A 6369-nucleotide genomic window follows, 5' to 3' on the forward strand; every position below is an offset into this window, starting at 1 on the left:
GATATTTCCAGCTTGATCCTCAGTGCTGAAGAATGAACACACTCCCTTCTTCACCTACCCTCAGTTGCTGATACCAGTGGGTGACTGTTACTTCCGATTGCTCTCAGTTTCTCATTTTTCCCAATATTAAGTTCAGTTTTCCACACCAGTTTGTAATTTACTCAGCATTTTAGTGCAAATATCTCCCAATATACATGTGTCTAAGTGCAGTTTTGCCTAAAAAACACATTTTTGCAAATGTTTGCGTATTGGTTTGCCTCACCTTTAAATGCAAATGGAACTGAATTTCTCTCCCCATCCCTATTTCTGTGCCGCCAAGAAGAGGAAGTTGCTAGCTTTCTGTTCTTATTCACCATCACCACAACAGATGCTGAGAGTGTGGTTCTGAATTGTACCAGCTGAGCAGGGTCCACAGTCTGGGTCTATAAAGTTCTTTTCAGGATTCTGTCCTTTTCTTGATTCTCTACCGAAACCTTCTTCTTAATGGCCCGAGAGCCAAACTAGATGTGATATTAATTACACAAATGCAATTTTTATCAGCTTCAGCTGTTGCAACAACTGTGACCATTCCTGGGCCAGCCTAGCTAGACCACAGTAATCCAGTCACTGGTAACTTCAGGGTTGGATTACTGCAATGCAATCTATATGGGACATTTCTTGTGACTGGTCTGGAAACTGCAGTTAGTGCAGAATGCTGCAGGATGATTGCCAAGGTCGGCCCACCCTTGAGACAAGGTGAGGTGACTGCTTCAGGCGGCAGGATTCTCCAGAGCAGTAGGTCTTGATGTCAGTCTCTCTCCCCGCCCCCCTTGTTCCTGATGTAGATCTTCCCTCAGCCCATATTCCCCAGGGAGGGGAGCATCATTTTGGGGTCTGCCTCAGCCGCCAAAATGTATTGGGCTGGCCCTGATGATTACTGACTGGAGTGAGATCCTATCAGCATATTACACCTCTGCTCAAAGGTCTGAGCTAGCTGCCAGTTTGTTACCAAGCCAAATTAAAGGTTTCCTATTAATATATAACACCCTCAACAGCTTGGAACCAGTTTACTTGAAAAACTGCCTTGCTCCACACATGCCTAATGACCCTGGACTTATCCTACCCTGATGGCACCACTGAGCTCATGGGCTTGTGTTATAATGTGGAAATGGTAGCAAGATTTTAACAACGCTTTCAAATTAAAAGAAACTCCCTTCTAGTAGGGCAAAAGTCAGAACTTGAGAGCCAGACCTGTGCTTTCTGAAAGGAATAATGGTGCACATGGAAAGTGTTAAATGAGTTGGAAGAGCACAAAGAAACAGTTAAGTTAGAATAAGAGAGAGGGAAAAAGAGATTGTGTTTTCTCTTTGGCATCTACTGGAGGAAGTGATGATGGGTGTGACTTTTTGCAGTTTGGTAAAAAGCTTAGTGAAGGAGAAATTATGGAATGTTCTTTAAGGAGGGGGCTTTGTAAAGTAAAAGCTATAAATATATGGAAAATAAGCTTAAAAGTTGCAGCCGGTTTGGGAGGGTTTTGTGTGTGTATGCATTCTTGGAAATATCTGCTTATGGAAGACTCAAAAGAAGCAATAAGTGTTGTGGAGGAAATAGAACCCTAAAGAAATGTAAGCTATTATTAGTCAGAGCTGCCCAGAAATGCATGTGCTGAAAATGAAAACACAGGAAAATGAATAGAGGTCTATTTGCTGTTTTATGCTCTTCTTCGAAGAGCTGTATACCATGCAATTAAAATATTGATGTATGAGTCTTCTAGGAGGGCTGGGCGAGGCCTTCTAGGTAGTCAGGTATACTGTACAGTTGGTGCAAATGCCCAATATTAATCCATTGATGGGGCTCCATATTATAACATTCAATACCATTCTGCCCTGTGCAGCTTGTTTTTCTAGGAACAAAATACAAAGCTATGAGGTTTGATTATTAGTCTCTGAAGAAAGTTGTACTGAGCTTACCCATGCACTCCAATGGTCCCTATTTATTACCATGAAAAGTATTGTTATGAGTTGCGGGGAGGTAGGCTGTGTGTATGAGCTCCCTTCTAATCCCTGGATCCAGTAGGGGTTCAATTCCTATAATAGCCAGGCTAGCTTCCTGGTGAGATAATGGCCTTCTAAGTACGGACCATTAAGGTAACAAAGGAAGTAGCTCTGTGTGGGGTACTTAGAAAGTGTCAGGCAGAGCTCTTTCTCAGCCTTATATGGAAATGCCAGGAATTGAACGTGGGACCTCCTGCCTGTGAAGGATGTGCCCTGCTACTGAATTGTGGCCTTCCCCTTTCTCATCTCACTGTCATTACTCTGAACCAGGGGTCAGCAAACTTTTTCAGCAGGGGGCCGGTCCACTGTCCCTCAGACCTTGCTGGGGGCCAGACTATATTTTGGGGAGGGGGGAATGAACGAATTCCTATGCCCCACAAATAACCCAGAGATGCATTTTAAATAAAAGGGCACATTCTACTCATGTAAAAACACACTGATTCCTGGACCATCCGCTGGCTGGATTTAGAAGGCGATTGGGCCGGATCTGGCCCCCGGGCCTTAGTTTGCCTACCCATGCAGTCTGAACCTTTCTTTAACGCTTTCTGTTTCAACTGCCTCAGATTGCCATGTCTGATCGTGCTTGTGAGTTACAGTAAATATCCAGAATTCGGTGACTTTTACTGCCAAACATTTCCAGGGACGCGGACTTATAAAAAATATTGGGGGGGCCCGGGAAAGCTCATGAATAATAAATAAGCTCATGAATATGCAAATAAAGTGGCGCCGCCTCCTCGTGAGCGAATAGGGGAGAGCGTGCTGCGCCTATTAATCAGCTCCAAAGGAAATTGGGTGGAGCTTTTGCTCGGGAGGGAGGGCAGGAGGCATGCAGCCCGCCCCTCCCTGTGCATTTTGGGCTGGGGGAGGGGCGGCGATGGCGCTCTGCTGGAGGGGCGCCGGAGATTATTGGGGGGGCGGAGCCCCCCCAAACGAATTTTTGAGGGGGCTCGGGCCCCCTCAAGCCCCATGGAGTCGGCGCCTATGAACATTTCACTGGCAATTCTTAAATTGATAGAAAAGCCAGCAGAAAATATCAGACATGTGTGTCATGGAGCTCAGTTTTGGTATTTACTTGCTGTATTGTTTTTAACACTCAATTGGGAGCCGCCCAGAAACTCAGTCAGATGGGTGGGGTATAAATAATAAATTATTATTATTATTATTATTGTTCATGGCACAGTAAATGCCAATTCGCAGTCAATGAGGGAAATGTGAATAATTTTTGGACATTTATTGTAGCCACTTAGCCTCGATCTTCACTCGAGCAAATATATATAGGAAACTTCACACCCTCTAGATGTTGTTGAACTACAGTTCCCACCACCCCTGATGGGAGTTGTAGTTCAGGAACACAAGGAGGGCCAAAGGATCCCCATGCTTGCACTATAGTGTTCCATAGAGTTCTGACATTGACCTCTGAAATTATTCAGAATTACTGGTAAATGTCAACATTCACCACACAGTACTATAAGGAAACATGGGCCAAGGCTGACACACCACTCAGCAGTTTAACTCAGTTAACACTGCACCAGGCCATAGGATAATTTTAGAAAGCTACAACCAGATGGTTTAAAGAAGCATGTTGTGTCACACATGCCAGAGCAAGGCAAAAATCTCACAGTCGCCACTCTGACATCTGTGCAATGTTGTGATACATTTCTCTTAATAGGTTATGTCATTTGGATTTTTTTTAAAAAAAAGAAAAAAAATGTGCATTTTATAGCTTAGCTTTGCATAAAAGGTAATTTTTGGCTGCTTAAGGATTATCCACAATCTTTCTTGGAATGTGGAAAAATGTAGCCTCTCTGAGAAGCCTGTCTCAGCCTAATAAGGCAGAGTTCTCTACTGGTAACATAGTCTGAATACCTTCTCTATGAAATAATTCAGATCATAGGGAGAACCTCCATCAACGTGGCACAGTAGCTGGATCAGCTTTCCACCTATAAAGAACAAGATCGCCTTTGAATAATTAGTCATTCCAAGCTACACACAACTGTTTTCTTATATGGCTTCTGCTGCAGCAAGAACCACCACATAAGAAATAATATTCCCAAAATCCTCTGACATAACGCTTTGCATTTTCCCAGTGGAGAATTGAAGCAGTCATTCTACTAAGGCAGGGGTGGCCATCTCTCAAGAGACTGCGATCTACTTTCAGAATTATAAACTGGCAGTGATCTACCCCTGTTTTTTTTGGGGGGGTGGGGTTCAGCTAAAGTTTCTGAGCTTTTTTTAGGGAGGAGTAGAGCCCCATTTTTTTAGAGGTTAAAAATAAGCTTTTGGGGGGATTCTTTTGGGGGGGGTTAAGGGCATGGGAATAAGGGGTAAAGTCACTTACAAAAAGATCGCTATGGATCAAAACAGCAGCACAGAGAAAGCTCTGTCTTCCAGAGATCATACAACAATGGAGGGTGGGGCAAGGGTGCAGGGCAGGAGTCAGTTTTAGCGATGCTAAGGAAAGGGAGCCAGAGATCTACCAAAATCTCATGGGGATCTACCAGTAGATCGCGATCGACCTGTTGGACATCCCTGTACTCAGGAAACAATCAATTCATTGCCAGGAGAAGTAGAAACATGGGTTAATCAACCACAGGATCCTTTCTCTGAGTGTGACGTAACAGATGCTCCAGAGCAAGCTTGTATCATGTCAAGCCAATAGACCCTGTTAATAATAATAATAATAATAATAATAATAATAATAATAATAATAATAATAATTTATTTATACCCTGCCCATCTGGCTGAGTTTCCCCAGCCACTCTGTCAATCTTTTCTATTTTTCATTTAATAATTACATTTCAGGATATTTATGGAATCTTTGGGTGATGTTCAACGTCCATCAGGAAAATGAGGAAGGTGACAGTTTGTGGTGATTCCTTTTGCCCCGTTGCCCCATGAAATCTGAAATCTGCTCCAGAGATTATTAGGATATGTACACATTAGCCTTTCAAGCTGCATTTGCACACTGTTGTTCACATCAGAAAGAAGGTGAGGAAGTTTCCACCCAATGCGCATTATGTTTTGGTTCCCCCTCCCCACCACAAACTCTTCATGAAGCTGTTATCTGTGCGTGTGGCTGAAGTTGGTTTGAGGGGGGGGGGGGGAAATGCATCAAACAGCAATACAGGATGACTATGGATTGCGGCTAACATGTGACTGTAGTTTCAAAAACTAGCACTGGATGTGGAGGTGGCATTAGTGTGAACACCCCCAGAGTAAAAAGCCATTGGCTGAGATCTAGTGATAGAGTTCCCTAGGTACATACAGGAATCTCATACTATAACAGAGGAGGGGTGCTATAGCTTATGGACCCGTCCAGCTAAAGTTACATTTTGATCCATGGGATGTGTGACCTCATATGGAGATGTTGAATGCTTATTTTCTTTCACCAAGAGCCAAGTGCAGCTAAAGTGCAATCGTTGATTTAGCTGGAGGGAGCAGAACCAGCTCCACAATAATTTATGAGATTTCTTATTTTAGACCTGCTGCTTTGTTTCTTGATACATGTACAAGTTTCACAGTAGGCATTTCAATGTATTTCAGAGGCAGGCAAAAAGCAGCAGAAAGGGGATGAATAACATTTTATGATACAACTATCAGTAGGATTTATTTGGGCAGGGACAGTCGGTTTTCTGGGGAAAGGTCATAAATCAACACTTAATCCTAAAACCATTCAGCAGCTTTTGTAAGAATCGGACATACTGAAGCAAATCTCTACTTGTGACAAGATTTTTTGTTAAATGGCCAAATTTATCCCAATATTTTATTTTATTTTATTACTTTTGGAAAGCAAAGAAAACATGTCTCTCCCATATCAGTCTCTACAGCCACAACAGGCACTGTAACTCTCCAATGATTTGACTTCACCCCAATTGTCTCCCAAGATAGATAGATGAGACCCAAAAACTTTTGGAAATGTGACATACTTGCAGTTTTGTTTTGCTTCGGAAGCCATGAGCAGAATGCTCCGCTGTTCCCTTCTCTGTTCGCTGCTTGCAACTTGCTCTGCTCTGCTCTGTTTAGGCTACAGATGTTGGCAAGCTGCCTGCCTGAGCTGCATCACGCTCAAGCCAAACAATGCCGCTCCTCCTTCCAGCAGATCCTCCAAGTCTCCCTATTTTCCAGGGAGGTCCCTGATTTAGAGGAGCCATCCCAGTTTCTGATTTGATCCTGGAATGTCCCACTTTTCCTGTCTCTATTTTCATTGGAGAAATGTTGGAGGGTATGGAGTTATCTAACCCCTCCCTGTATAGGGAAGTTTTAAAATGCTTTACAGTGGTAATTCGGGTTACATATGCTTCAGGTTACATACGCTTCAGGTTACACACTCCGCTAA

General features: G+C 43.2%; 1 protein-coding gene across 2 annotated transcripts in view; it reads right to left on the bottom strand.

Moving 5' to 3' along the window:
• Nucleotides 1-6082, bottom strand: part of HECTD2 (HECT domain E3 ubiquitin protein ligase 2) — a 58363-nt gene extending 52281 nt beyond the window's left edge. Inside the window, exons 1-2 of one of the 2 annotated variants that reach the window (XM_077930458.1) lie at nucleotides 5960-6082; nucleotides 3900-3973 (exon numbers count right to left, since the gene is read on the bottom strand). The gene's annotated coding sequence lies outside the window, so the exon portion shown is untranslated. The remainder of the gene's footprint in view (nucleotides 1-3899; nucleotides 3974-5959) is intronic. The other variant, XM_077930459.1, reaches the window with a different exon arrangement.
• Nucleotides 6083-6369: the final 287 nt, after the last annotated feature.

This window comes from Podarcis muralis, chromosome 6, assembly GCF_964188315.1.
Source record: "Podarcis muralis chromosome 6, rPodMur119.hap1.1, whole genome shotgun sequence".
In the NCBI taxonomy this organism is placed as follows: domain Eukaryota; kingdom Metazoa; phylum Chordata; class Lepidosauria; order Squamata; family Lacertidae; genus Podarcis; species Podarcis muralis.